Below are 16,602 nucleotides of genomic sequence, written 5' to 3' on the forward strand. Positions count from 1 at the left end.
TTGATGTCATCAATATATTTAACAACAGCTCTTCGTGAAATGCAGGAGGCTGCATTAAACTCAGCTACACCTGAGTTGTCAGGAAGTGCAAAACCCAGTGATGCCAAGTTCATTTTCAAAGAATCAGAAGCAGGAATTGATTGGCCCCTCAAACCTGTCCTGCCATTCAATATGATAAAGACAGATCTGCACTGGTCTTCTCTCACTCCCAATAGCCTTAAATTTCCTTTAATCTTTCAAAAATTTATCTGCCTTGTATTTAAATACTTTTTTTATGGTCTAACCATAAACCCCTTTGGGGTAAAGAACCTGAAAGAAACACCAAGGATGCACCAATTGAATTTTTTTCCGTAGTGTCTTATCTTTTAACTATGTCTGCTCGTGGCAGAGGAAGACATATAAATAGCAGTGCATTGCCATTGTTATTCAAAACGCATTGCTGTTTTTAAAGTGCACTCTTTACGTGTTTGCTGCTTTGAACACATGGTTAGATTATCAATAAACGCCTAGAATCAGAATCAGATCTATAAACACTGTCTAAAATGACTTGTATTTTTTAATTTCTGGTAGCAGTACAGTGCAAAGATATTAAAAATGACCATAAATTACAAATAAGTAATTAGTGTAAAAAGGATAATGAGGTAGAGTTCAAGCACTGTTCAAAAGCTGATGGTGGACGAGAAGAAGCTCCTCCTAAATTATTGAGTATGGGTCTTCAGGCTCTTGTGCCTCCTCCCTGATGGTAGTAATGAGAAGCGGACATATCCCAGATGGTGAGGGTCATTAATGACTAATGTCTCTTCTTGATACACCATCTTTTGAAGGTGTCCTCAATGATGGGGTGGGTTGTGCCCATCGTGGAGCTGGTTGATTCTGCTGCAGTCACTTGTGATCCTGTATCTCCCTACCAAGCAACAATACAACCAGTAAGAATGCACTCCACCAAACATCTACAGCAATTTAGAAGTGTCTTTCTCCTCAAGCACCTAACAAAGAAGAGTTATTCGCACACCTTCCTCGTGAACGCATCGTGTGTTGGACCCAGGATAGTTCCTCTAAGATGTTGGCACCCAGGAACTTAGAGCTGCTCACCCTTTCTACAATGAACCCTCAATGAACTCCTGACTTCCCTTTATGAATTCCACAATCAATTCCTTGTACTGATGCTAAGTACAAGTTACTGTTGCAACACCACTGAACTAATCAATCAATTTCACTTCAGTATGCCTCCTCGTTGACAGATCAGATTATACCAAGAATAGATGTGTCATCTGTGAATCTATAAATAGTGTTTGATCTGTGCCTGGCCACACGGAGTCAGGCATGTAGAGACAGTAGAGCAGTGGGCTAATCCTTAAGGTGCACCTGAGTTGACTGCTAGTGAAAAGGAGATATTATCATAAATCCATACTGACTGTGGTTTCCCAATTAAGAAATCAAGGATCCAGTTGGCAGAGGGATGTACAGATGTTTAGCTTTAGAGGCTTGGTAATCAATACTGAGAAGATGATGACACTGAATGGTGAACTGCAATTGATAAACAACAGCCTGAAATAATTTTTTTGCTTTTTTCTTGGTGGTCCAGAGCAGAGTGGAGAGCCAATAAGATGTATACACTGTGGACTTCTTGCAGTGGAAGGCAAATTACAGTAGCTCCAGGTCCTCACTAGGAGTTCTAGCCATTGCCATAACCTCTCAAAGCACTTCACTACAGTAGATGTGAGTGCCACCAGTTGATTGTTGAAGAAGCTCACCCTGTACCTTTTATGCACCGGTATGATTGCTGCCCTTTCCACAAAGGTGGGAATCTCAGACTACAGCAGTGAGTGGTTGAAAATGTCCTTGAACAGTCTCACCAGTTGTTTAGCACAGATTTTCAGTACCCGGTCAGGTACACTGTTGGGGGAATCTAATGCCTTCTGAGGGTTCACCCTCTTGAAGGATGTTCTAATATTGGCCTCCGAGACAGAGATCACTGGGTTGTCCGATGCTGTAGGGATTTGCATAAGTGTGGTGTTATTCTGCATTTCAAACCATGAATAAAAGGTGTTGATCTCATTGGGAAGTGAAGAATCACTCCAGTTTATGTTATTAGCTTTTGCTTTCAGGGAATAATAAGGAAGCATGCAAACCCTGATACAGCTGTTGTTCATCCAATCATGTCTCTAATTTCACACATAATTGTCTTTTCCCTCTCATGATGGGCTTCCATAGGTACCTGGACTTGTAGAGTTCTGGATCCCCAGTCCTGAAAGCCACTGATCTAGCGCTCAGCGGAATATGAATCTCCTAGTACATCTAGAGCCTCTGGTCTAGGAAAACTTGTTATATTCTCTTCATTATGTTTTTTTTAAATTAAAATAAGTACTATAAGTACAGTACAGTGCAGAAGTCTTAGTACCTACAACTTTTCCACCATACTATATTTGTCAACGTGGAGTGAAGAGTGAGTATGTAAATCTGGCAGGAGCAAACAATGTTGGGAATAGTGAGGGTGGAGTGCTGTGGGACAGGATGCAGAGAAGGACTGCCAGGGGCAGGGGGGGTAGAAGGGTCCAGACACACACTACCCTGAGACACCAGTCAAGGCCAACTGGATCCCAAACAATTGGTTTATTGATCATTACCGAATATCTCTTTGATGCTTTCCACTCTCTCCCCTCTCCCTTCCCTTTCCTCAGCTATGATTCATTTCTCCCTGCCCCCTTCCCACTCTCAGTCCACAAGTGAGACCCATAACAGAATCAGGTTTATCGTCACTCAAATATGTCATGAAGTATGTTTTTTTTATGGCAGTACAGTGCAATACATAAAATTACGTCAGTACTATGCATAAGTCTCAGGCACCCTAGCTATATATATGTGCCAAAGCCTTTTGCACAGTACTTCATTTTTATTACTATTTTCCAATTTTGCTTTTTCTTCCACATTCCCCAGCCACTCTGGGAAAGAAGGGCCTGTATCAGTGCTGAATTTGTGTTGGACTCTCAGACCCTGGTTGTCATTGTGAGTTCTGGATGAGAGCAGTTTGTGCCCCAAAAGGGGACAGAGAGGAATGAATGTCACTTCCTAAAGCTGAAGGAGCTCAGTGTTTAACACTTGAAGCCTGGACTGACACCTTGCCCTATTGTCCTGTTTATTATTTGTTGTAATGCTTGCACTGTTTTTGTGCACTTTAAGCAGTCCTGGGTAGGTTTGTAGTCTAGTGTAGCTTTCTCTGTATTGTTTTTTTTTTTACATAGTTCAGTCTAGTTTTTGTACTGTGTCATGTAACACCATGGTCCTGAAAAACTTTGTCTCATTTTTGCAGTGTACTGTACCAGCAGTTATGGTCGAAATGACAATAAAAGTGACTTGACCTGACTTAATGTGGTAAACTATGTATACCTGTCTGGTCATGCCCCTCTGCTGACTGCTCCTGTGGCTCCTCCCACAGACCCCTGTCTAAAGGCGATTGGGGCACTGCTCCTCCCTCAGTCTCTGAGATGTCATGCTCCCTTTTGCTACTAATAAAAGCCTATCATTCACTTCCAGTCTCCGAGAGTTATTGATGGTGCATCACTTGACTTACCTAGCATTTATATTGGCTGTCTGAGTAACTCCGCCCTTTTAGTTTCTATAACAAAGGTCATGACATTTGGTGCTAGTAAGCAGGAATCGTCACAAATGAGCAGAGTGTCATGGAAGCAGCTCTTTCTGTAAGAGTTCACCCAGCTCTTCAATATAACGAATCGAGTGCATTGAAATATCACTCACAGCTTATTCTACTGTCTTTTATATAATGAAGGACATTGGAGTATGCCTGCCCAAGTATGAAGGGACACATAGTGTGGGGAGGTGGGGAAAGATGAACAGAAAATGCAATGGTACTAAGCTATCCACAATTCAGAGAAGTACTATATGTGAAGCTAGATTCAAGGGCTTGCGTCATTTGGTCCATTGACCAAAGGAGGATAAAAATAATGTGGAAGAGGTACATAAAATATAAAGACATTGGGCAGATGAAGCTCATCCGCTGTGGCTGGCAGCTCATCTGGAAGAAGGAAAATTCAGATCTCAAACCTCCACTGCCTTGCAGCTATACCCACTCATGGGGAAGGCTTTGGGAGTAAACCCCAAGCAAAACTGTAGAGCTGGAGTCCCTAAGGCAGTCCTACATTGAGTTCAACACTGGCTGACAACTCCCGTAATGTTGCTGGTGTCAAACTGTATCGGTCTCTGCCGTTCCTTTAGGATCATGAGATGCATGGAGAGGGGGAGCTTGCTACATGGGCACCATTTTGTTCTCCGTATTGTACTGCCCTGACTTGAGCAACATCCACAATTGACACTGATCAGCAGAGGCTTCAGTATTCAAAATAATGAGTAGCATAGATAGAATAGATGACCAGTGAGAAAGAACCTTTGTGTATCCATTGGTTATGATGACAGAGAGGCCAATGTGAATTTTTAACCGAGTTCTAATTAATTCAATCGATCATTAAATGTTCAATTTAACTCAGCAACCTCACCTACTTTATGTGATCTATAAAACAAATTGATCGATGTTCCAGCTGTGTAAAAGCCTGTATTTAATGCAAGTGACTTGTCCTGGATGTCATCGATATATCAATCCCAGAGTATGCTTGGTCAGTTAATTGGCCTGACAAAAGAGCCAGATCAGCTTAGCCAAGGTGCCAAGGTAGACTGATTTGCAACTCAACCAATGCCAAGACATCTGCATGTCTGACTGTTTATTACCCGCAACTGAAGCAGCCTGACCTGCTGAGTTTGTCCAGCATTTTGTGGGCATTTTTCAAGATTTCCAGTATCTGCACAATCACTTGTATCATCTCCTGAAGCATTCTCCAAGTAACCATGTTCAGAACTTATTTTTATCACAGATTACTTCCTGGGTTCATTGCTGTCAATCACAGCTTTAAGTGGTCCATGCATTTTTAATGAATTAAATAATGGAGCTGTCTTTCTCCTTTCAAAATTCAGACAACAGAGCAATCAGTAATGCAACTTCTTTCAAACTTGACACAGATATACGAGTCTATAATACATGCATTTCTTAATTTCTTCTGAAGGCAGGGGAAAAGTGGAGAGCTTGAGTTATTGCAAGACTGGATTTCATGGCTTGAGTTATAAGGAGAGATTGGATAGGTCTTTCCCCCTGGAGAAAAGGAGGCAGAGAAGTGACATGGTAGAAGCATATCAAATCAAGATAGAAACATTAACAATGCCTGATTCCTGGGGCAGAAGTGTCTAAAGCTGGAAGGCATAGGGTTGAATTGAGAAAGAGGTGATTTAAAGATAGTCTGAGGGGTAAATTTTTCACACAAAGTTTTGGTATTTTGAAGGGCCTGTTTTCAAGAAGGGAAAGCTTAGAATCTTGAATAAGCTGCCAGCATAGGAGTTGGAGGTAGGTATGGTAACAACATTTAAGGAGCTTTTGGTGGATGAGGAAAACTTAGAAGTGCTGGCAAGTGGGATTAGTATGGATAGGGATGATGGTCAGCAGAGACATAATGGCCCAAAATACCTGTTTTTGCTTTGAGAAGGTTAGAATTTGAATTATTATTTCCCCATAATAAGTCATAAAGGAAAACCAGACTCTTTTTTAATAGCTTGACATAATAAATAAAGATAAGTATTAAATAAAGGTCTTGCCAATGAATGCAAAAGGAAATGACAACACGACATTCCCAGTTCAGTGCATCTCCTTGCAAAATATCTACATATTCTGTAACTAAAACTATGTCACTCTGTAACCCAAAGCCTTCTCATTAGAAAAGTCTTATGTTTCTTTAACCAACTTAGAGATCCTCTGATTCGCTTCTTGCATCTCTAACCAGTAACTAGTGCCAGATAAGATTAGGAAAGGGCACTTCATTTTGGGAATGCACAAGGCAACTTTCAGACCCAAGTGTGCTGATGAGAACTGAAGGAGTATGATCCTTCGTCATTCCTTAACTTTCACCTGCCCATCAGTGGTTCAGAGAACATGGAATATCACAAGTTTGGGGAATATTATTCTCGACAAGTAGCAGATCAGTTCAGATTGCACTGCTAGAGAAGATTCAGAGTCTTAGAAGTTGTAGTTTAGCTAGAGGCCATATGAGATTGTGAATATATGTTGTACTTCTGATCCATCTTCTGACCATTAACTACAAGAAACATGATAGATACAGCAGCCAGCTCTAATGCTTCTGCAGATTTTCAGCTGTGGAGTGCTTTTTTACCGAATAACTTGGTCAGTTCTGCTCAACAGACTTGAGGAATGATCCAATAGCAGTTTGAAAGAAACACTCTTGTGTTTTCACTGGTGGTGCTGGTTTATAAGTGAGTGAATCATAATAAATTAATGCTGGAACACAAGCTGTGGAAATGATGCACAATTGCGATGGCTGGTTAGTTTTTATTTAGTCCAAAGCCAGACTAAGAATACCAAAACTTCCATCTTTAGTTACAAGCCTCGTCCAGCACATAGCACACCTCTAAAGAACCTGCGGTGATAAGAAAAATGTTTATTTATATTGAGCCTTTCACAACTTCAACATGTCCCCAAGTGCTTTTTGAAATGTTGTCACTGTTGTAAAGGCAGAACTGCATGCCAGTGGTGAAAACTGCAATCCACAGTTCCCATATGCCCAGATTCACAATGAAAAAGCAATCTGGTTTCTTTCAGACAAGTTAGATGTCACTAGAAATAAGGTTAGTATTCAGAATTCCTTGTTCAAGTCATAGAGTCATAGAGCACTGAAGCACAGAAACAGGCCCTTTGCCCCATTTAGTCTGTGGCAAACTATCATTCTGCCTAGTTCCATCAACCTGCACCTGGACTATAGCCTTCCATACCCCTCCCATCCCCGTACTTATCCAAAATACTATAAAATATTGAAATCAAATCCACATCCACTGCTGCTGTTGGAAGCTCATTCCACACACTAGTCACTCTCTGCGGAAAGAAATTCCCTCTCATGGTCTGCATAAATATTTCACCTTTCACCTTTAACCCATAACCTCTCATTTTAGTCTCACTCAGCCTCAGTGGAAAACAATCCACTGTGAGGTTAAGTGACTTTGTTTTATTCTTTTGGGAAATATTTAACAAAGAAGTGCAGAAGGTGCATGAGAACCTCACAATCTTCTTGTACCAGATGCACTCCATCATGACCTGAAAGTACCTCGTATTCCTTCTTAGTTGCTGGTTATGAATCCTGAAACTGTCCACCCAATAGCTCTGTGGGACTTACATCAGGACTGCAGTGATTCAAGAAACTTGTTCACCCACCATGTTCTTGATTATGGATGTGCAGAAATGTTGCCCTCACCAACCATTTTCATTTCACACACAGATAAAAAAACAAAAAAGAAACTGCAGGGTGAATGCAACTAGACAGACAACTTGAGCCACAGAATAACCCAGCAAACAATTATTTGACAAAACAATGGAATGATCACTGAATAACTTAAATGCCAAATCATATCAACTGGTTTTCACATCATGAGAGATTAGAAGTTCCATTTGTTATGTAAAATTCTTACTTGAAAACAGTTTTATTTGACTTGGACACAATGGTATTCACTAATCCTGATTGAATGGATACCTTCTGCTCTATAGGGGCATGAGCTTTGCACTTTTATTACCATGGTTGGTGAATGAAGTCAAGGTTCAAGTGACAGAATGCAGGTGCTCATTCCAAGCTAATTAAATTAGTGAACTCTGATCCAGGTCTTAAATTGTAACCATGGACATTGTTGAAATAATTGAATATGAATTAAACAAAACAAGTGAATAGGTTTATAATTACACGACTCAATGAACCACAGTATTATATATCTTTCAATCGCACTTTCAGATTGTGAAACACAGAACATGATGGTACCAGAGCACTAGCCAACTGCACTTACATCAATTTCATTTTCATGAGTTCCATTACCACTTTACGTATTTCATCTCCAAAGCCAAAACCCTTATTTTTCCTATGCCACAAACCTGAATGGATATCCAAAATGTTCATGTTCCCTACAAGGTTTCCATGCTCTTAGCAAATTAACTGTAATGTGCTGGAGCTGCTCTGAGTTGAGACACAAATTCGTTAAATTGATGGGATGTATGGATCACTAATTTTTGTTTAAATGCACATTCATTAACCAGAATGAGAATGAGAATCTAAAAATATGGCTATTTGCTAAATAAACATATTCATAAATCATCTCAAAAGACAAGTACATTGGTGTGGGACAGAGTCAAACCAAGGCCAAACTATGTAAAGTGGGTTCTCTTCCTACTACTCAATCCAAATTCATTTGGATTTCTTTTCTTGACAACCAAGGCATCTTTCACCAGCAACAGAATGTTAATTCTAGTCAGTTTTTAAAAAATTATTTCAAATTTTCAAAGTACCATGATGGAATGTTATCTGAAATACTCTCTGGATTGTACAGGTACAATACCTTATGAACCAATTCTCGTCATGCCATTTCAGAAAGGCATGATAGCACTGGAGAAGGTTCAGTAGCAAATCAGACAGTTTGAGGGATGGAGAAGTTTGATGTAAGAATATAATAGCTATACTGAGATTATTTTCCTTAAGCTATGTAGAAAGATTCTCTTCCTTTACCCTAAAGTCTTACAGAGGGACATGATTCAGCCATGGTGCCGCAGACTCAATAGGCTAAATAGCCTACTTCTGCTCCAATATATTATGTTCTTATCTTATGGTCTAAAGCTCTACCATTTAAGAATGCCTCAGACAGGATGATTGGAAAAGATTTATTACGCGTAGCTAAGAGCCAATAATCATGGGACATCTTGAAGGCGATTAGCAGAAGATCAAGCACAATGTCCTGTAAGTTAAGGGAGGTGAAATTAGGCAGAATAGTTCCTTTTTGAACAATTTGTACATAATGAGCTTGATTACTTTCTTCTATGTTTCACTTTTCTAAGATGGAATCACCTACAGAATGGTCGAAGTGTGGTGCTAACTGCATGAAGCTAATATTGCAGATCTCCATTCTATCAGATAATACCCCGATCTTCACGTCACTTCAATTCTCTGTGCACACTGAATCTGATCTCTGACCTCCAACCCTTCTCCAGCAAAGGCCAACATAAACTCAAGGATCAGCACTTCACCTTCTTTTGAGCATGTTGTAGCCTCGGGACTCAATTTTGAATCCAGCCATTTCAAGTGACCTGTCCTTCCTGTTAAAAATATAGATACAAGTATTTGCAAAGGTCTGACTCCAAGTGGCCCATCTTTTTTTAAAACCTCTCTCTTTTTATCCAGGCTTGTCGACTTTCAGGTAATTCTCAAAGACAAAAATTAAGAAAATATAGGAACAAAATACAGCAAAATAAATTATGTTCTAATGAATATCTCTATCATCTCTTCTCTAATTACTGTGCATTTCATTTGCTCTAATACCCTGAATTATAAGTAATAGGGCTTTAAGTGGTTTTAAGATATTTCTCTTCTCACTAAGCCTGACAATATTGGCATTGCATTTATCTCATGGTATCGTTCCAACAGAGTGAACCAAAGCCAGTATTTTCTTGGCAGGTGCATATTGACATTATTACCTATGAACAGTTGTTAACCCTGGAATTATATCAAAGTGTCATCTGATAGGGTTAAATGAAGTTGGGCTGGAGACCCATGTTCCAATCTTCAGCAGGAATATTACAATCTATCATTAACTATGAACTGAATTTCAATATTTATAATGCCAATTGTTTTCTTCCATTGGTATTTCATCAATATCTAAAACGATATCTCAAACCCAATTTGCATTCATTCATCTGTTGTTTGCGAAGTGAATTTCCACAGTGTGAGTGCTTATTATCCATTAGTTCTTCTACTTTCCTTCCATTACTGCTGATGGTTTCCAATTTAAACCAGATCATATAATATATGATCCACAAAACCTTAATAGCCAGCTGCTGGGCTTCTAACAGATGGTACTTTCCACATAATCATTTGTTAACAATTAGTTTCTTTAACCAATTGAAGCATTTTATTCTTTGTTTCAAATTACAAAATGGGCTGCAAGATCGAAAATGTAGATTAGAGTCGACTCTTGGACCTCATGGGGCGGCACAGTGTCGTAGTGGTTTGCAAATTGCTATTTACAGCATCAGCGACCAGGTTTAACTTCTGCTGCTGCCTGTAAAGAGTTTATATGTTCTCCCCAAGACCACATGGGTTTCCTCCCATTTCCTTCCACGTTCCAAGGATGCATGGGTTTCTATGTTAATTGGTCACTTGTGTTTAATTGGGTTGCGCAGGCTCCTTGGGCCAGAAGAGCCCGTTACGGTGCTTTATGTAACTCCAAATCTAAACAGCTAAGGCAAATTCTTCACAGGCAACAGCATCCTGTTAACCCCAGACAGAGCGGGTTGCAGACTCAAGGCTGATTTATACTTGTGCGTACGGGCTATGCCGTAGCTTATGCCATATTCCTGATTTTCACTTCTGCGTCACTCTACACTGTAGCGAGTATGTGTTGGGGTGCGCCAAACTGCTAGATGGCAGTGGGATTTCTATGCCACCGTGCTGAGCTTCTTTGTGAGAGACGTGGACGAGGAAATGCATTTCAAACATCTTCGCATGTCGCCAGGTAGATTTGACGATTTGGTTCATCTATTTCGCATCGGTATATGCACAGCCTACAGACATGGCGGAGAAGAAGCAAATGGAAATACGTAGGAGGAGATGCGATGCTACCAAGCAGACGAATCACAGTTGTTGTGGTCTGCAAAGCCGCGACGCATGAGTAACTTTTCTGGAGAGGTGCACGTTACCCTATGGCATAGGGTACACGGTACCTACGGCATAGATGCAATGTATAAATCAGCCTTCACTGTTTAACCTTTGCTTTAAGGCAATGCTTTTTGTAGGGATCTGCGTTAATGCAGATTCAAATTTCAAACAGCAGCTGAGCTCTTTTCAGCAGGATAAACATAATTGTGTTTCAAGAGAGGAAAGAAATGAATTGAGGATCCTCCCTCCTATTTTCTCTCACTGCAAAGTGCAAGTGGACAAGTGTGCACTTCAAGGCTTCCTCATGCTGCTCATATACTGCCAACACTCCCTGCCCCACTTAGAATATCATGCAGGTGAATGTTAAATTGGCCTTAGAAGAAGCTTGAGTGGCTTTTAGGTTCTTATCCAGCCAGACTCCATGCCTTCAGGCCAAGAAAATAAATAATTGGAAGGTGAAAAAATAGAAGATATTATCATTCAAGAACATTCTTAAAATTCGCAGTTGGGATTTTTATTGCTTTACAGTTTATCAGAAACTGCAATTGTTTTTTTCCATTATGCATTCAATGCTCACTCTTATGAAGATAAGGAGAAGATTCCCCACTGGCTGCATTCAACGGTATTTACAGTCTCCCTTCTCCTTGCCTGTCCTGGTTCCATTGTCCTGTTATCCTCACACTTCATCCACTGGCTCCCCTCACATATTTCATTCCACCTGTTTTTCATCTCCATCGTCATAGTTCCCATTAATAATTCTTCTTGCTTATCAGATTCCAGCAATTGTGGTTTTTATGGCCCTGCTTTTCACCCTCCACTCTCTAACTCCATCTTTAACCTCCGCTCTCCCCACATTTGCCAGCTTTTCTTTTTATTTTCCTTGTCTGATTCTACCCCTCTGTCACCCGCCTCTGTCTCCAAACTTCACACTTCATTCCCAACTGGCAACACTGTTCATCCTTCGCCTTCCCCCTCAATCCACCTATAAAAGCTCAAAGTAAATTTATTATCAAAGTATGAATGCCACTATATGCTGCCTTGAGGTTAATTAGATTAATTTGATTGCAGGCCTTTACAAGAAAAATATTTTTACTCGAATTTTGCAAAAAGTTACAGATAGGCAAAGATTGACAAATGACTAATGTGCAAAAGAAGACAAACAATGCAAATAAAAACAATACTGAGAGCGTCAGATGTAAAGAGCCCTTGTAGGTGATGGAACCAACTCAGAGTAGCGCTGCTTGAAGTTATTCAAACCAGTTCAGGAGCCTGATTGTTGTAGGGTGATATTGATAATGACACAGGCTGTGGAACCAAACATTTCTGAACCTCTTGCTTGATGGTAGTAGCGAGAAGAGGACATGGCCTAGATGTTTGCCGGGGGGTTCTTTGATGATGGATGCTGCTTTCTTGTGGCAGCACTCCATGTAAGTGTACTCAATGATGGGCTTACTGGTCCCAGTCTCACCACACCACTTTACGCCTTCTCCACTCTCAATCATTGTCACCCATGTGGGGGTGACCAACGACTTAACAAGGTCACCACTCCTGATTGTTATCCAGTCCCACACATCCAAGATTTTTCAGTACAGTTAGCTGGAAAGTTAATTTTTCCCAAAGTTGATCTAGTTAAGGGCTACCTTCAGGTGCCTGTGTGCTGAGAGGGCATTCCCAAAACGTCTGCAATTACCCCGTTTGGCCTCTTTGAGTTTCTGCGCATGCTGTTTGAACTGTAAAATGCAGCACAGTTTTTCCAGTGTTTGATGGACTCTATATTAAAAGACTTAGATTTTCTTTTAGTTTTCCTAGATGGCATATTTGTCACCAGTGCATGCAAATATGAACACGCATCTCATCACACACTTTTTGAGACACGTAAGTCAACATGGGTTGGGTTGATTACTAACCTTGCTAAATGCCATTTTGGGGTGTCAACCATTGACTTCCTTAGCCATCACCTCTTCGCAGAAGATGCTTAACCGCTCCCATCAAAAGTAGCTGCTATTATGGATTTCCCACCGCCTCACACTACTAAAACACTACAGGATTTTTTAGGTATGATGGATTTCTCTCACCTCCTCATTCTTCAAGCTGTTCAACTTATGCTCCCCACGTATAGTGCGCTTAAAGGCAATACCAATAATTAAGTGTTTTGACTGGTCAGCAGATATGACCAACACACTTGGTGATACCAAACAATCTCTTTCTAATGCAACCCTACTGGTGCACTTGCTCCTCCAATGCACCAATAGTTATTACTACTGCCGCCTCAGACTAGGCTGTGGGTGCTGTGCACTGAACAATTGGTCGGAGGCGTGTGGCAGCCACTCGCCTTCTTCAAGTGGCAGCAGCATCCCCTGAAAGGAAGTAAAGCACATCTGACCATGAGTTTCTTGGTCTCCGGTTGGATGTCTGCCATTTTCAATTTGTCTAGAGGGTCACCATTTCACAGCGTTCACTGACCACAGACCCCTTGTGCATCCAGTGGCCAAAATATCAGACCCTTGGTCTGCAGGGCAGCAATGTCCCAGCCTAAATATCAAGTTCACAGTGGACATACAACATATCAAGGGGATAAATAATGCCACGGCTGATTGCCTCTCACAGCCAGCCGTTGAGGCCGTACATTTAGGGGGTGACTATGCCTAAGCACATAGGCAGCTGACTAAGGTACTGACCCAGAGGTCCAGGCTTACCAAACAGTAGTCACGGGCCTGTGGTTGGCTAACATTCATTAAGCTCAGGGAAGCTGCGGTTTCTCTCCTGTGCGATGTCACAACTAGTCACCCTCGTCCCATCATGCAAACTGCAGAATGACTGTTTTTGACTCTCTCAGCCAGGCCAGAAGGCCTCACAGAAACTAGCTGCAGTCAAGTTTGTTTGGCACCCACTCAGAGAGGACGTGTGTCATTGGACTGCAGGCTGTGTGGAGAGCCAGTGGGCAAAAACTAACCATCATGTTCAGGTGCCATTGGCACCTTTTCAGGTCCCTGAGCGATAGTTTGATGATATCAATGTGGACCTTGTTGGTTCTCTACCCCCACCCCACCCCCCTCAGTTTCACACATCTTCATACCACGATGGTCTGTACCACCAGGTGGTCAGATGGGTCATCCCTCTAAATATCAGCAGTGGCCGCAGGCATGGCTCGGGCATTCATCAGCACGTGTGTTGCTCAGTTTGACACCCCGTCCGATTTTTCCTCTGACTGCGGTCCCCTATTCATTTCAGACTGTGATGGCCCATTGGCATTGGCATTAGGTCATCCAGTCCAATGGCCTATGCGCGTGGTTTCACTGCTCCTTAATGGCTGCTCTGAGGGCTTCCTTGACTGCTAAGTGTTAACATTATCACCTCCAATGGGTCCTGCAGGGGCTCAAAACAGCACGAACAGAGGACCTGCTGTCATCCGCGACTGAGCTGGTATACTGGCAGCCATTACAAGTGCCTTGTGATTTCAATCTTGGTGCCAAAACCGCCTGGTTGGCGTCTCAACAGCATTCCACCCTCCTTGGTAAATTTGATTCCTTTTCACCTATCTCCCATCATGGTGTACAGCACTTCTGGGCTCTCATTGACCTCCGTTCAGCTCGTTTGTTTTCGTCCGTGATGATGCAAACCAACTTCCCCTGAGGCCCCCTTACAATGCACGGTTGCATTGTGGAAAGTGAAGAAAATACTTTTTAAGAGGGGTAAACCTGAATATATTTTGATAGGTTGCTCTAAGACAGCCCACCAAGATTTGGAGTATTCCACTGCCATGTCCCTGGCATCAGGCCATGACCATGAGCATGTCAGTGTGCCTCTGGACGAGGTCCTGTGTTAGACCCTTGGAACACAGGACCTGCGGCTCGGTGGCCCATTGAAGCTGCAGCCAGGCTTACAATGTTGGTCTTAGTGTATTCTGGAGGTGGGGGCTGGGGCAGGGTGGGGGTGGTGTGTGGGGGGTGGGAGGCTGCTGTGTAGGGTGACGTAATTGGTGGAAATGTACACGATTCACAACCACTGACATCGAGCTGGGGCTTCACTCTAAGAAGCTGGTCTGACATGATGATGTAAGCGCATTCTTATGTGCAGGCTTTGGAGTTCAACAGAATGTGTTATGGGTTTCGTTAAACATAAAATGCCTCATTTCATTTCTTTTGCGAAAACCTACTGATTAATTGGAGCAAAATTTGTTGAGGCTGGAAATCCAAGTGCTGGAATTGTTCAGCATCAATGCAGATAAATATCCACAATGTTCCTCTCCCTAGAATTTCATCCCTGAGCAGTTACAATATATCTGAAGTAGCGTAGAATCAGTGAATTGTACTCTCTCCCCATAGTTCATCCCACTTACATCAATGAATTTCTAGGCAACAGTTTTTTTCAACTGTAAACAACAAAATGTCTGGACTGAAATATAAAAGGGGAATCAATAACGTTGCATTATTCCTCCAGTTTTTGAATGACCATGCTGACCATTGTACATAATATTGGAACTGTTATATAGAAGTCAGCTGCAATATTCTGAATGCCAGCAATTAAATTCCTGACTCTCCTTCCATGTGAAGCTTCCCCAGGACATATTCATAATATTTCATTACGGAGGCCAGGAAGTTTTTTTAAATTGAGACACAGCACAGAAGAGGCCCTTCTGGCCCTCAAAGCTGCGCCACCCAGCGGTCCCTCGATTTAATCCCGGCCTAATCACAATTTACAGTGTCCAATAACCTATTGACTGGTACGCCTTTGGACTATGGGAGGAAACCCAGGAGAACATACTAACTCTTTACAGCCAATGGTGGGAATTGAACCCCGGTCACCTGCACCATAAAGCATTGTGCTAACCACTACACTAGCGTGCCACCCTAAGAAAGATGCACTCAGTTGGTTAACTGAAATGCCTGCTCTGATTTATAGATTAGCTATAACTTGATACACATACATTGAAACGTCGAAACACACAGTTGAATGTGCCATTTTGCATCAATGGCAAACACAGTCCAATATGCTGTGCACAGCCCGCAAGTATCACCATGCTTCTGGTGTGAACGTAGCATGCCCACAACTTACTAACTCTAACCCATGTTTTTAGAATTTTGGGAGGAAAGTGGAGTATTTCGAGGAGGCCCACATTGTAGAAGCCGGCCTGGTCAAAATAGAGCAGTGTTACGAGTATAAATCTTTCATTATCTTTTTATTATCAGATCCACACAAATATCCCAGTTACATTTCCCAAAACACCCTTCATTATTGCATCAGAAATGGTGGATTTTGGTTATGTACCTTTCACTGTGATTAAATTATCTTTTAAAAAAAACCTTTTGAATAAGTACTTATCTTACACCAGCTTTTTTATTAATACTGTGATTAAATACTTTCAGAAAATTTTAGACTACCTGAAAATAACTCGATACTCAGTCAAGCATGCCTCAACTCACACAATTATATCCAAAATGATATTTTAAAATGTTGCGCATTTTATCTGACCATTACTTATTGTTTGTTAACTGCAACTTTATTGCTCCACCTTACTTCTGAATACTGTGTAGTAGCTGATGGTATGAGTCCACAGGAAGAGGAAATGAATGGCAGTACTCAGCATCAAAGAACTAGAGCATGCTTCTGGAGAAAAAAGTACAATTTCCAAAATAGCAATTTCTACCTGAAATAGGCAATCAATTTGCAAAGTAGCAAAACTTCTTATTTAATTCCTCTCATTCAGAACTCATTTTCTCTTGTGCCGAATCCATTGACAGATGAAAATTTCTGGTACAGTTTCTGAATTTCAATAGCTAAGGCACGATAATTCAATCGATGTTACAATATTTCAAATCTGCTGCTAATTTTTTTGTATTAATCTGGC

General features: G+C 41.4%; 1 protein-coding gene across 1 annotated transcript in view; it reads right to left on the bottom strand.

The window, feature by feature from the left end:
• Positions 1-16,602, bottom strand: part of LOC132397564 (protein kinase C-binding protein NELL1-like) — a 943,441-nt gene that overhangs the window by 644,714 nt on the left and 282,125 nt on the right. The window lies entirely within an intron of this gene.

The sequence above is a fragment of the Hypanus sabinus genome, chromosome 7 (genome assembly GCF_030144855.1).
Source record: "Hypanus sabinus isolate sHypSab1 chromosome 7, sHypSab1.hap1, whole genome shotgun sequence".
Lineage (NCBI taxonomy): Eukaryota > Metazoa > Chordata > Chondrichthyes > Myliobatiformes > Dasyatidae > Hypanus > Hypanus sabinus.